This window comes from Vicugna pacos, chromosome 7, assembly GCF_048564905.1.
Source record: "Vicugna pacos chromosome 7, VicPac4, whole genome shotgun sequence".
NCBI classification, from domain to species: domain Eukaryota; kingdom Metazoa; phylum Chordata; class Mammalia; order Artiodactyla; family Camelidae; genus Vicugna; species Vicugna pacos.
The window spans coordinates 37,967,392-37,983,113 of NC_132993.1; positions in this window are offsets into that span (position 1 = coordinate 37,967,392).

Genomic DNA, 15,722 nt, shown 5'->3' on the forward strand with positions numbered 1-15,722 from the left:
TACAAGGTTGCAAGGATGAAAGGAGATAACATATAAAAGCATCATAAATGCCAAGTTGTGCGGTACATGTTAATAACCGCCTCCACCCTTCTTCAGAAATGCCTTGGAGTGGTCAACCTGCCTTCCCCTTGGCTGACTGAAACTCTGCAAAGACAAGTGGGGAGTCAGGGTCTTACCCATGCATGTAGTCCACGAGCTGGAAAACCTGATTCATTTCCCAGAACTTAAAAAAAAAAAAAAACACAACTGTGCAGAGAAAGACATTTTTAAAGGTCATAATGAAGTCTTAGAAGTTAGTGTTTACCTCACTTATCTAAGATGAATAACAGAATCTCATATCCTTTCATCGTATAGAAAAGGAAACAGTCCATGTGAAGTCTTAATCAACGCCCAGTACTAATTAGCATTGGCACTGAGACTAGAACCCAAATCTCTTGATCTCCAGGCCACAGCCTTTTAGGCCCCACATATGCTGGCATGTATGATTAGAGAAAAATATTTGTATTTTAAGAGGATTATTTTACTTAAGAGAGAATCAAATTGGGGGCATAATGAGGTTTTGTCTAATGGATTTTTATTATTAAACTCTCAGAGTAAGATTGTACCTCTTTAGAAATGCTTTCACCATCCCTTTATTCATTAATTTCCTGTGAGTCTTCATGAATTTATCGCTTTGCTTATTCAACATAGCACTTTTTTTTCCTCCAGACTTGCAAGCAACAAGCATATTTCACAGTTGATAGAAGCTAAAACTCCCACCAACTCTGCCAGCTTAGTTGCTATGGTGATAAATGGTTTAAGAAAGTCTCATTTATTTGAAAATATATTTAGAAATAATTGAGCCCCTTGAGAGCAAAATGTCCTAAATTTTCACTGTCGTAGTGCTTGATACTCTTCCTTCAGGGGACCAATAGCCTTTGAAGGAAAATTCTCTTAATCATGGTGGTTGGGTTGCTTGTATATGAGTTTCCATGTTCCCTTGATTACATCTTGGTCTAGCAGGACTTGGCACAGGTTCAGTCAATACCCTCTTTTTGATTACACACCACCAGGGATGCAAAGGAGTGTTGCCTTGTGGATGTTTTCCCCTGTAGTGATCATGGATTAGATTCTGATGTTAATTAAACAGAATGTGATTCGAACAGAGACGAATGCTAGAAGCCTGACAGAGCAGATGTTGGAGAGAAACTTGGGATATGCACTTGTTAGCCTGGGCAAAGGAAAAGGATTGTGGGCCGTTAAGGTGAACATAACCCTCTCAACATCCTCCTGTTCCATACGTAATCCTCACTCTTTCGAGCTTCCTGAACTAGTGCCTGGTAAGGTCCTGTTAACTCGTATGTAAAAAGGAACCTAAGATTTAAATGGATAAGCAAGTTGCCCAAGGTCACAGGTATTAGGCTGGGACCCAAGTGTATGCCATGTGGGTGCCAAGAGCTTGCATCGCCCTAATGTGGGCTTGAGGGTACGAGCCAAGTCTTATCAAGCAGACCCTTGAACTCACTACCTTAGGAGCTAACGTCCCCATCCGTGTAATGAACAGAGCTAGTAGAAACCTTGAAGCTTTGAGGCCCTTAGTGCTATTGCATACGGCACAATGTGGCGCATAGTTTAGCATGTGGCTCTCCATCTGACTTAACCATAGTACACATCCACTTTCTTTAGCTCCCTTTTTCATTTGTTGGGAACAGAAAAGCATGTCTGTCTTCATTAGGCATCAGCAGTGGCAGCAAAGCATGGTGGTAAAAGTATGTGCTCTGGCGTCAGACTGCCAAGGAGCAAACCCTAGGTCTCCCACTTACTGGCTGTGTAAGACTTTTCCATACCTCAGTCTCCCCATTGATAAGATGGGGATGATAACACTGCCTTCTTCATGGGGATGCTCCTGAGGATTAAAGAATATGCCTAAAGCTACTAGGATATAGAGCTCACACAGCCAGGCCCTTTGCTATGTTCTCCGCTGTATCTCTAGATCCAGCACACTGCTGTCACTCAATAAACATACATTGAATAAAAATACTGCTTAGTTGATCAAGGAAATATATTTTAACATGGAGGCTCTATCAGCTGGAGTCCTTGAGCTTAGCCCCACGACCTACCTGTCTGGCAATATAACATGAAGAAGAAGTGAAACATGTTTGTTCTCGTGAAGCCACCGAGATTGGGGGCTTGTTTGTTACTGTGGCACAGACTAGCCTATGTGGGCCAACAGCATCTGGGCCTGCTGTCCACGCCAGCCCGGGCCATTTCAGTGGGCTGCGCTGCTTTACATGGTATAAGAGTAAGCCAAATATTCTTTCCTTTTTCGTTCACAGAGACTAATCCTAAATCCTTGCTAGAGAATTCTTCTTCCTCTTACGTCTGGCTTGACTCTAACCCAAAGGATTTAATAACTGGTTGCCTGGAAGCCTTATGTTTCCAGGACAAGTTTTCACTTGTCCACCCTAGACGATCTCTAAATTTGCATATGGTTAAAGATAACGACTTTATCTTTCCTTTTCTGAACATAATTTAGGTCATAGAAGCAAGGACAAAAACTGAAAGGTTCACTGGGAATTACAATCTCAATGTTCTTTGAACATTTCCAATTTGTGTTGAAACATGACCAAACCTGCTATCATCTGGCTTGACAGAAGTGGTAGCTCTACATGAAAACTGAAAGAAACTGAGGTATCTAATTGCCAGTATTAAAACTACCCGTGTTTTCAAGAAGATGCCAACTATTTTTCCTGGCCAGAACTCTGTAGAAGAAATTTTCAAACATGGAGCAGTTTGTGGTAACATCTGGTCTCTTATCTAGTTGAACATGGAACTTTCTGTAAATATTTCCCTGTGGCTTTTTGTCGCCTGCTTCTTCTGGATTGCATCTCCTAAATGTTTCCCATGCAAACCATGTTCCTTGGGTCCATAACAAAGTACAGACATGCCTCAGAGATATTGTGAGTTTGGTTCCAGACCACTGCAATAAAGCGAATAACACATTAAAGCAAGTCACACAATTTTAAAAAAATTCCCAGTGCATATAAAAGTTATTTTTATACTAGACTGTAGTCTGTTAAGTGCATAATAACATTATGTCTAAAAACAACAATGTAAACACCTTAATTTTAAAAGATTTTATTGCTAAAAAATGCTAACCACCATCTGAGCCTTGAGTGAGTCATTATTTTTTTGCTGGTGGCAAATAGCACGAAGCCTGACACATTGTAGTTGCACAAGAGTATAAATCTGAACCTTTATTCACTCATTCATTCATTCAACAGTTTTATTGAACGCTACCACTTCCTACTATCATCATCATCAGGAGTAGCAGTACTACTGCTAGTAGTAATTACTTTGTACTAAATGCAGTTCTAAATGCTATAGGTGTATTATCTTAATTTTCATTTACTCCAGTAAGTTTACATATGATTATTCCATTTCCTAGATGGGGCAACTAAGGCATGGAGAATGTTAGAAATCTTGCTTAATTTCCACAGACAGTAAGTACTGGAGCTAAGATTTCGCTCCAAAGTGTGAGACCCTACGGCCTAGTGACTTGGCACTGAGTGCACTGCGCAGTGATGTGTACCAGTCCAGGAGGTGGATAATAAGGAATAAATAAATTAGTAATTGCACAGAAGAAAAAGCTAAGAAGGAAATGAACAGGAAACTGGGATGGAGAATAATGAGGTGGGAATGATACTGATTTAGAGAGATAGGTGGACTCATCCCCCAAATTGTGATATTTACACTAGGGCTTGAAGAATGAGAGGCGGAGCCATGCAGCAAGTGGTGGGAGGAGCCTATCAGGCTAAGGATATAACAGTTCACTCAGGCCCTCTGGCAGGACAAAACTCATGTGTGTGGGACCAGTGTGGCTTCACCTTAGAACCCAAGGGGTAGAATGGCACAAACTGAGATTGGGAAGGTGGGCAGAGGCCAGAACATGTAGCAGGCTTGCAAGCCAAGGTAGGGAACACAGATTTTGTTGGAAGAGCAATGAGGAGTTGAGTGGTTTTAAAGCAATCCCCATTCTCAGTGCTGTTTGAAGACTGGATTGGGTAAAAATGCTGCAAAAGAGGGAGCAGAGAAGACAATTATGATATTACAGCAGTGGTCAGATGAAAGGTGGTGGTAATTTACTCTAGGTGAGACGAAATTAAAAGTCTAATTTTGAACATATTAAATATATGCCGATTGAAATGCATTATAATAGAGACATCAAGTAAACAAGTGGATACCTAAGAGTAAAACTCCAAGAAGAGAATAAGTATAGAAATCAAGAACTTCTTTACTTCTGGTATTTAAGCTGGAACTTCTTAACATACTTCTGATCCTTAAAGCTGGAGGTAATGAATGAAGTCTCCCAGAGAGTGGGTTGAAAGACTGGAAAAGACCAAAAGTTTCACTAGAACTGATACCTGAAAACATCTAAGTTACTCCAACATTTGAAGGTTAGACAAAGTTAAAGGACCCAGTGAAGAAGACAGTAGAATTAGCCATAGAAGTCTGAAAAATAGGCACTATGTCCCTAAAATCAGGCAAGAGAGTATGGAAGCCTTAAGTGGTCATTGGTGTGGAATTTTGCTGGAAGGAAGAATAAAGTGAGAAATTATAGGAATATTTAGAAGGAATGATGGTGAGACATCGTTTGAGTAATTATGGGGTCAGGAAGAGGGAGAAACCCATGATGACCAGGAGGTCCCAGAGTGCCTGGATGCTCTGAGTGCTGTTCACAAACGCAGGAGAGACAGGGGGAGGAGCAGGATTAGAGTGGCGGCTTCTGCTTGGCAGGTGTTGAGTGTGAAGTGTCTGGAGGTTACCTAAGAGGGTTGAGAGTCCAGAGGATGAGAATTCATCTTTTCCTTTGGCTCTCCCTGAAGAGCAAGGAAGTTTCTGTTCTTTCTAGAAACCTGTAGCAAATGTCTTATGTTTTGTTGACCTGAATTGGACCACCTGCCCTTCAAGGATCAAACATGTTGACTGGATACGGGATACACTGATGATTTTCTCTGGTAAAGACAATCTAGGCACCCCTGGAGCTGAGCGTGGATAAGTCTTTCCCAGACCATATGTGTGACCCTGGGGAGAACTCCGTCAAATACCTACCACGTGGGGATTCCACCACGTAGAGTGGAGGCACAGGGCAAATAATGAATAAATGTTTGTCCCAGCATCCGGGGATCTCACAGACCCATGGTAGCACAGAGAAGGGACATCTACCTATGTCTAGGGTTGTAGAGAAAGGCTTGATAGAGGATATGACTTTTGATTTGGGCTCTTCAAGAGTGCGCAGAAGTTTGGTGAAAGTGGATGGACAAAGGTAAAGGGTCTTCTGATGGAGAAATAATGCTCAAAAGCCAGAGGCCCAGACGGCCAGGTCTGACTGGGTTTGTCTGGGGATTTTCCCTCACTTTGTGATTCAGAGAACATGCTGTTTGGGCAGCAAAGTATTTTGTTTCTCTGTAGAAAATTATAGAGCATTGTCTTAATCCATTTCATATAATTTTTATTATAACTTTTAATTTTCATTCCATCTGATTTTGACAATGAGAAAAGGGAAAGGGTGTGTATACTGCACAGTGTTCCTGAATATACCTGCAGTCCCCGTGGGTTTTGTCCAACAGGACTCATTTTTGAATGCAAAGGAGTTTATATGACAGACATTTGATCCTCGCTTTGGGAACTTGAGAAACTGATTGAAACTTTCTGCACGTCAATTTTCTCATCTAGAAAATGAGAGCTAATGATACCTTAGCTGCAATCTCATTGTTGCATTTAAATACCACAAGACATGTAAAATAGCCTGTAGATTGTATCTGTCTACCTAGACCAGAAAAATTATTATTATTATTTTAATGATTATTATTGAGAAATAAAGGAAAATAAACCAAGAGGAGCAGTTTAAGACCTATTTTGGAAGAAAAGTTACCGTGACCAGATTGCGAGCAGGCAGCAGCCTTGGAAGCCAGCTGAGTGCACTGTCTCTCAGTCTTTCGGTGATAAAGGAGATAGTTCATCAAGTGATTCCAACAAGGGCAAAAGGGCCGTAGCCCCAAAGGACAGAAGTCAGAATACTGCCTTCGGCAGTTGCTTGCAGTGCATTGGTTTCTGGAACTTACAATAACTGAGTTCCTACTGGGTGCAGAGCATCTTCACACATTGTCTCATTTAAGCCTCCAAATAATCATGTGAGCTTTAGTACTTCTAAGTGTGTTATTGTTTCAAAATAAAAAAGGAGACGGATAAAAGGAAGTGTTGATAGGTTTAATAATTAGCCCTGGGGTTTGCCTTCATTGTTGCCAGTGATAGATACTGTTGTAAAGGTTTTTTAGGTACCTAAACGCAATACAGTTCATTGTTAAGTCAAAGAGATCACATGACAAATTAAAAACAAATTCCTAAATTTTAAAAATGAATGCTTGTGGCTTGGGAAAATTTTTACAGTGGAACCATCATACTCAAAAACAAACAAACAACCCTCAAAATGGGCCCTATGTCGAATTACTTATATGGAAATGAAGATAATGTGTTCTGGAAAACCATGTTAGATGACTCAAAAAGCGGTTCTAGTGTGGATGCAGCTCTGGTGTTAAAGATGCTCATGAAAAATTTGAACAAAATCATTTCATTAAGTGCAAGACTAAGAAAAAAAAATTTCTAAATTAACCCATGCTTTTCTATGGTAACTTAAATATATATGCATAGGTATGCATAAGTAAGTTGATAGACTGAAAATAATGAGGTAATTATTTAATCTAAGATCCCAAGTTTGGGGGAGGGTGTAGCTCAGTGGTAGAGTGCATGCTTAACATGCTGGAGGTCCTGGGTTCAGTCCTCAGTACCTCCACTAAAAAAAAAAAAAAAAAGCCCAAAGTTTATGTATATATAAAAAAGCTAAAAACTGAAGACCTCTTTGGGGGAATCTTTCTATCAGAAATAATTGGAAGTCACCTTATAATTGATTTATAATTGATATTACCTTAGGATTGTGAATATATGGTAATGTGAGAGCATTGCTTAGCGTATTGTAAGATGAATCTTGTGTTCTTTGATTTGAGTAAGTACACAGGAATATAATAATTGTAGTTACAACCACAGAACACAAAATAATGGGAGGCATCTTGGCGAAAATGCAGGCTCTGCAGGCAGACAGACCCGCATTTTAATCTCAGCTCAGTCTCTTAGTAGCTTTTTTGTATCGAGAAAATTATCATTCTCTCAGTTTCCTTGTCTACAAATTGGAGCTAATGAGATTTCCTGCTAATTATTAACAGTAATGCAATTAAATGAGAAAGTCCCTGTAAAGCTCTGAGTGGAATCCCGGTATGTGATAAGCCCTAAGTAAATAGTAGTTATTCCTAATACTACTTTAAAATTGTGGGCAACTGACTCTTTATTTTTTATTTTTTTGTCCCTTTCTACAGGCGAAGGTTTGTACTGTAGTAGAACAGTCTTATGTCTAAGCCTAAAGGACAGAGAATCAGAGTTTGGGGACCTGACAGAGCTGCCTGTCATCTTGCAGCAGACAACCTTCAGGCATGAAGCCAAAGAGACACAGATTCCTATCAGAAATGGTACCTGTGTGATTATAAATGCAAACATTAGCTTTTTCCCTTTCTTTATTTTTTGAAAAGACAATGGTAGTTTAGAGCAAAATTATAGCATTGTACGGTAGAGTTTATAACATATTTAGGTGTAATCTATATGACAATTGTAGCACAAAGAATGTGCGCATAAATGGAACCATACTGTTTTAAAAAGAAGAGAAAGAGAGAGATTCCGATTCAAACCTTGGAGCCATGACATCCCAGCTTTGTGACCTTAGGAACATGATTTCATTCATTTTCCTTGTCGATACAGAGGGAATAGCTACACCAACCTACAGGATTCTCAAAAAATGCTAAAGCCTAGTGATTCTGGAAGAGAGTAAGCGCTCAACGCATTGGAGGCCCTTTCCTTTTCTTCTAAATGTGACCTTGATCATAAGCAGAAAGCACTTTTTGACACCCTGTGGAAGGATGAGCTATTTTGGAGGAGTTCTAAATTAGCTAAAGAATTCAAGATAGTCTAATGTAATTTGCTCTGTCCTAGCAACCCATTCAAATGAATTATAATCTCTTAGTATCAGGAACATAAAAAAGGAGTGAGGCCTGTTAAAGGGTATAATTAAGATACCAGGGTAAAGGGACAACAGCTGTCAATCATCGTGGTCATGTGCAGCATAATGGTGAACACTAACGGAGCACTTCCAAGTACCAGGATTACGCGTAGTAACTCAACGAATCCCCACACCAACCTTCTAAAGAGTTTGAAGTTGGGATGGAGAGGATGTGGCACAGCGTGAGTGTCGGTCTTACTCTGGAAGGCTGGCTGGCCACATGGAAAGGACCTTTATAGTGAGATTAGCTTCATAAATTAACCAGTGTGGAGGACCTGGCCCTCAGCCATGATGTAGGCTCATAAAAACACTCTCATATATATCCCTGAGTTAATTGGATTTTGAAATGCTGATTCGGGCTTAAAGAAAAAATAAAAGGACTTACAAAAGATTGATGAGTAACTCAGAATCAGAATTTAGACACTGGCAATAAGAAATAGCTGTCAAACAAAATAGATACTTGGGTCAGCTTGACCAGTATGTTTCCTCCCTGTAAGCAAAAAAAAAAAAAAAAAAAAAAGGGCAAATATGCTTAAGGAGGACCGTTGGTGAGTGAGGGGAGTTTGGCACGATCTGAACACTGATCAGCATATCAGGCCATGTGAGTCCGACACTTCAGTTTCCAGAGCGGGCAGCCAGTCCTTCCAGATGAGCTCGGGGTTAGGCAGGTATTGATAGGATTTACTTTGCCAAAATTTGCTTCTGATTCTTTAGATACAAAGCCTTAAGTGAATTCTATCTCTGTAAGCTAGAATGTTTTTTATTATGATTTTTTGTATTACTGTTCTATGCAGGAGTTGGCAAACTATGGCCCATGATCGGCTTCAACCAGTCTTCTGACTTTGGACTGCCCAAGAACCAAGAATAGTTTTTACTTGTTTAAATGGTTAGAAAAAATCAAAAGAATACTACTTTGGAACATGTGAAAATGATAAGAAATTCAGATTTCAGTGCCCATAAACACAGTGTTGACTGGAACACAGCTGCGTTCATTCATTTCTGTGTTGTCTGTGGTGGTTTCCATGCTACGAGGGATAGTTGTGACAGCCACCCTGTGGCCTGCAAAGCCTAAAATATTTCCTGTCTGGAGCTTTACAAAAAAGTTTGCTGACTCTTGCTCCAATCCACTGTTACTAATTTTATTAATCTGAACAAGCAATCTTATTTCTCTTACATTCTTGAGGGGGCTACATAGCTACGCAGCAGAGCCCATTTGCACCTGACCTATTTCAGGTTACCTAATTTTATTGTCATAAAATCTTGGTTAAATCTGGAGCTGGAATATAAAATCATTTGATCGTAATTGATAGCATGTCATTTACTGAGCAGTCATTATGTGCTAGACACTCTATGTCATGCCTTATTTAATCATCAGAATCACATTGTGTGAAAAATTTTTTATTATACCTATTTTTGGGGCTGAGGAAGCTGTGGCAAGAATGTGACTTCACTCAAGTCTACCCATGATTATTGGCAAAGCTGGAATTTAAACCAAGACTGTTTGCCTCCAGCACCTTTTTCTCTCTTCCCTGTCACACTCATCTCATGTCAGTAAGCCAAGAAGGAAATAGGAGGTTAACAAGCACTTTCCGGCAAAAACACAGTAAAAATTTTATCAGGCTTTATTTTCTGAAAGGGTGAAGTTCATGGGCATCTTCCATACAATCCCAGCAAGTTCCTAGCGAAGCATTTTTTAGGTCAACAGTGACAGAATCAGATGTTGCAGCAGAGACTAGGCAGGTGAAGTGGACCCCAGGGTAGGAAAGGTTGTATGATCTTCTTTGTTTCATTTTCAGTTGTTTAGTTTCCCATTTGTATGCAGACATGGATATAGAGGTTATTACTTAGAAAATAAGCAGTAATTCAAGCACTAGGCTTGTGCTGAACCAGAGAGTTCATGTCCCATCTAAAGGGGACAGATGCCACTCAGAGCCAGCCAGCAGCTGCGAGGACGCAGTTTAGGACCAGAGTTTCCAGGTCTGGTTTCTCAATGGAAGTCATAGAACTGGGTTTTTTTTTTTTTTTCACTACATCATGGGAATCTTAAACACTATACAGGTCAAAAAATGCCTATCTTCAGGTCAAATCTGGCCCATGGGCTGCCAGGCTGTAACCTCTGTGTTGTCACTGGTGGCCAACACGTCCTCCTCCTCAGACTACATACTGTCAGCCAGTATGGGCCCTGTAACAGGGTCCCTATGTGGACAGAGGCCTTTGTTCTGTCCAGGCGCATCTAAGGATGGAGGCAGTAGAAGACACATACGAGGCTTTAATTATCCAAACGACCCTTTTAGCACTAAGTTCCATCATAACAGTTGTATCTATTGGGCTTTTGATCTCCCTCAGGGTACGGCCTCCTGATTAAAAGTCTTTTCTGCCTTTAAAAATTCCTCATCCTGGTTTAATGTTCTGTGCCAGCTAATTTGGCAGGCTTGCTCTGCTTTGTTCTCAAGTCTGTTGAGAGTAAAACCAACCTGAGAAGCCGTGTGCTTGCCCGCTTTGTGCTCTCCCTTGTCTAGTTGTCTGCCCTCCCTGCCGTCGAGGGCTTGACACAACCCACTTCACAAAGCCCCCTTGTGTGCCCTGCCTTCTCGAAAGCCTCAAAACAAACCCAAGTGTTCTTTCCTCCCTTCAACTATTTAAATTTTAACAAAAATAGTGAACTAATTTGGGCTGGAACAAATCTATTTTTATAGCTATTGAATCAGCATTCCAAATATCTTTTGATCTGAACCTGAACCCAGCCAAAATTTCATTCTGTTTGGGACTCTGATTCAGACAGCTTTTGAGAAGGGGCCTTAAAGAGAGCGGCTCAAGCCTGGCAATCTGAAACTCTCTTGGTCGGATTCTTGAACCTTTCCGTCTGCTACTCTGATCCACTTCTTACACAAAAGCTCAGCTCCGTTTGGGTTATCACTGAGATATCATGGAGGGGTCACAATAAATGGCACGTGCCCACCCTATGAGACGGCATGTTCCTTCTTGACTTTTAAAAATACTGTTTACTCAGATTTGTATCCTTGATGCCAGGTACAGAGTAGGTAGTCCATGCTTGTTTATGGAATAAATTATGGATGAATTCCAAGAAGCCTTTGTCTTTCACATAGTTCCGGTGTCTATTGCACTTTTACTCCCCATCTGTACCCTGAGGTCAAATCATAAAAGATCTAAGTTCCTCTAAAAGGACCATATTGGTATAGTCAGTCAGTAGGCTTTTCCAGACAAGGAGGCAAATCTTACGAACTTATGAGTCATTTCTTATTATACCCTGGGTTTCTAAAATACAAAACATTTTCTAAACATGTAGAGACCAACCAGAAGGAAAAATTAAGCTCTGTTTAAACTCAAAATGTTTCTTAAAATAAATTTTTGCTCCACTTAGAAAAAGTACATAAATCAGTTCAGGAAAACAGAAAATACTGCCCTTGAATTTTTAGAACTCGGCGTTAATCACATAGACCACCCGAGGCCAGGAGTAGTAACCAGGACATGGCGAATGTTGCAACTTACAAGTGATGGGCTGAGTATAAGAGGGGATGGATAGAAAAAAGTCAAGACCCAACGTGCTTGTAGCGTGTAGGTGTTTCTGGAATTAGTCCTTGTTCAGTAGCCCGGAATCACCTGTATAAGGTTCTGAGACTACCACAGCTTGTAAAACCTAAATGATTTTATTAATTTCATGGTTCCTGCTTTCAAAGTGGGAGCAGGACATACAACTGGTCTAATTCAGCTCAAAAGATTTGAATGGACAAATATTTCAAGTCCAGAGCAGCCTCCCAGTGCATCTTGTTACCCTGCACAACTCCACTTACACCCCATTCTTTCAGGAGCCTAAATCTCAGGATGAGTGGTGAGAGCATTACCTAGAGAGACAGGGATATTCTCCATCTCCGTGAATAGTGCCTTTCTCCAACCAGTTGTGCAAACTGGAAAACTGGGTCATTCTTTGACACCACCCTATCCCAATCACTTATATCCAGCCAAATAGATCTCAAGTTTATTCACTTCCCTGCATTTCCCTGCCCTCCCTCTATACCTTTCTTTGCTCTCTAACCCAGGTCAAGTCCAATCAGTGCCTTTCGTAGCTTTTTCTGAATAACTCCATCCTTCCTCCTGTGACTTCCAGTTCTCCCTCTGACTTTCGTTCTTTTCCCTGATGTCACTGTTTCTTCCCCCACATATCACATCAGTTCGTTATGGTCTGTCCCTCTATTGTATGCCTTCTTCTTAGCTTATCCAAACTGTCAGTTCTTGTCAATAAACCAAAGAAATGTAATTATAATATAAAAACAAGAATAAGGCTGTGTAATTAATTCATTTAACAAACAAGTCCTGTGAACTTGCAGTGAACTGCCGTGTGCGAAGCATAATGGTAAGTGCTGTGTGAAATTCATAACATAAACTCTGCCTCCAGTAATTTGATAGTTCAGTAGGAGAATAAACATACATGGAAAGGAAACTATAGTCAAATTAGGCATTGGTAAAGGCATCAGACAGGTACATGGACACACTACTGCAGAAACAAATGAAAAGTTTGTGAATTTTCTAAAATGACCTCTCCTCATTGTGGATGGTTACCCAGGACTTAATTTTCTTAATCTTTAGCACGAGTCATCTCTTGCTAGTGTGTCTGCATCTAACAATGCATTCAAGAAAGGAGATACCTCTTACTGACCATTCTGAATGTCTCCATTTTTCTGACTATAAAAGAAACTTCTTCTCTAGAGCTTGCATCAGCGTGCAAGACAGAAAAAACAAAACAAAACAAAAAAAGCAACAACAACAAAAAACCATTTCCCTTAGCTTAAAAATATATCTGAGCACAACTTCTGGGTTTTACCTAATTTTACTTTTGGCCGCTGACTGATACACCCACTCAGTAATTCTCTTTCTTCACGCCTCTGAAATCCATCTGTGTGCTGAGGATAACAGCAGAGTTGTGATCAAACAAATCAAATGAAAATGTTTCAAAATATATAAAGCACTGGGAATTAGGTATATCATTAATATAACTAAATGAAAAATCTGTAGACAAATGAGAAAGTAAAATTCCAGCCATAATCAGCAAAGAATTGCAAAAAAAAAAAAAACGCAGGTGGGAGAGTCACCCTTCTTCTCCATTTAGAATGGCCTCGCTTAGATTTCCTGGTATCTATTATCAGGGCCAACTGTGTGTTACACATATAATTTTCCTTTCATTGTCAGACCTACATACAAATTTACCCTTCTGAGAATACTCAGGGTACATAGTGATTTGCCCATTTTTAACCTATCCATGAAGATTCATTTATCTCAGAAGCAGAATTGTTTTTATGAAAAAGCACAAGATACAGTGGCCAAAGCCTAAAAGAGGTAGGCAGCACATAATACGTAATGACAATAATAAGGCTTTGCCTATATACAGTTTTTTCTCTTAAAACCCACATACTGGCTAGATAATACTTTCTTTTGATCCAGGAGTAACTAACTAATTCTAATACAGAATGTGTTTTGCATATTAATAAGTTGAGATAGGTAGGAAATAACTGTAACTAGTACTGTCATAGTAATCCATTATATACTTAGTCGTAGGTGTAAGTAATTGCTAAGTACTACTATCCTGAATCTTCTCACAATTTATAGCCTGATGTAATTTATAGTCATTTACACCGGAAATAGTATCAGATACTTGTCAGGTTTATCTTAATTTGATTCCAATTCTTGTCAGGACACTATTTTGTCTACTCAAAATTCGCTGAAGGAAAAGAAAGTTCTTTAACTTCTCCCTCTGGCCTGTTCAAATATTTAACAAAGGAACTTTCTCTTTATTCTTAATTTTACTTTTGGCCATCTTCTTTTATATTAGAATCATAACTGAAGACAAAGAGTAATGGACCATCATTATCTCTAAAATAACATGTAAGACATCCACAGATAACGAAATTATTCATCATTTTTATTCTTCGTATTCCTCTTGACTCCTCTCCCACACTCAAGGTAAAATCATTCTTGCTCTAATTTGCTCTCCTCCACTCTTTCTCCTGACCACGTGTGTGTGAAGCCTGTGGTCATGCACTGAAAACACCTAATTCCAGTACTTCCTTAGCCTCAGCCTCACTGCTTTTCAAAACCTGCACAGCCTGGCTGAGGCAGATACAACATGGCACGTAGATCATTTTAAGGTAAGGATGTGTGGTGTGGGTGCGTGTGTGTGTGTACACAACTCTTTCCGCTTCACAAAAATGGACAAACGATGCTATTTCAGGTAGCGGTAGGTAATATAGAGGGGAGAGCAGAGGAGAAAAGATTCCCACTCACCTGACAACAAGAATAAACTGGACAAAGATGTTAAAAACAAAAATTTCAGGGCACAGGGAACTGACCAAAGGCAGTTAAAGGTTTACTCAGGAATGACTGACTGACGCTTCATTGGCAAGTAATGATGAGTTTGTAAGCCTTCTTACGATATAGCCATTTCCACACCTCCCACACTTAGGTAGTTCAAACCTATCACTTTATCAGACAGAGTGTGTGGACTTAGTGTGGAGTAGGTTGCAAAGCAACTAAGAATTTACCGGGAGATTTTGGTAATGAGAGCCAAGAGATCTGTAGAACAGATAATAAATGTTCCATGCACACCCGGCTGACTGCTAACTCCGTGTGTGTGTGAGACCCCAGGGAACCCAGCAAGCTTTGAGAGACCATGCAAGCATGCTTTGCCTTTGAGTGTGTTTCTCAACTTTAGGATAGCTAACACAGAAAAACTGATGATATCAAATGTTAATAAATTGTGGAGAAACTGGAACCCTCCTTTATTGTTAACTGGTATGTAAAACAGTGCGGCCACTTTGGAAAACATGTTGGCAGTTTCTTTAAAAGTCAAATATAAGTTCACCATATGACCCAACAATTTCACTACCCGAGAGAAATGAACATCCGTGTCTGCTGATCAGCTTATGCAAGTATTTGTAGCAGCATTGTTCATGATAACCTGAAACTCTAAAGAGCACACGTCCATGAACTGCTGAGTGGATAAACATGTGAGCTTCCCATACAGTGAACTGCTGTTCAGCAGTAAAGAACAAACTCTTAAAACATTAACAATATAGATAAACCTAAGAAACATGGAAGCAAAAGAAGCCAGTCACAGAAGCCTGAATTCTGTATGATTTCATTTAGATAACATTCTAGAAAAGGTAAAACTATAGTGACTGGAAACCAAGCAGTGGTTCTCAGAGGTCAGTGCTGGAGGCCTTGATTGATTGCTAAGGAGAGTCAGGGGCTTTTGGGGTGTGGTAGAAACATCATTAAGCTTGAAAATGCTGGTGGCTGCAAGACTGTGTACATTTACCAAGGCCTTCAAACCGTGCACTTAAAACACATGAATTTTAATGTATGAAAATTACACCTCTATAAAGCTAAAAAATGGATTAAATATCCTTTTCTTATTTCCTAATAATTTCTATGGATGACAGGAGGTGTCTAGAAGCCTCTAATTTTTGGTTTTAAGTCCCTCTTTACAATTTCTGTATTATGATTTATTATTATTATTATTTTAGTTCTTTTCAGTTTCTCCTCATGTATCTCAAAAGCTCTGTTT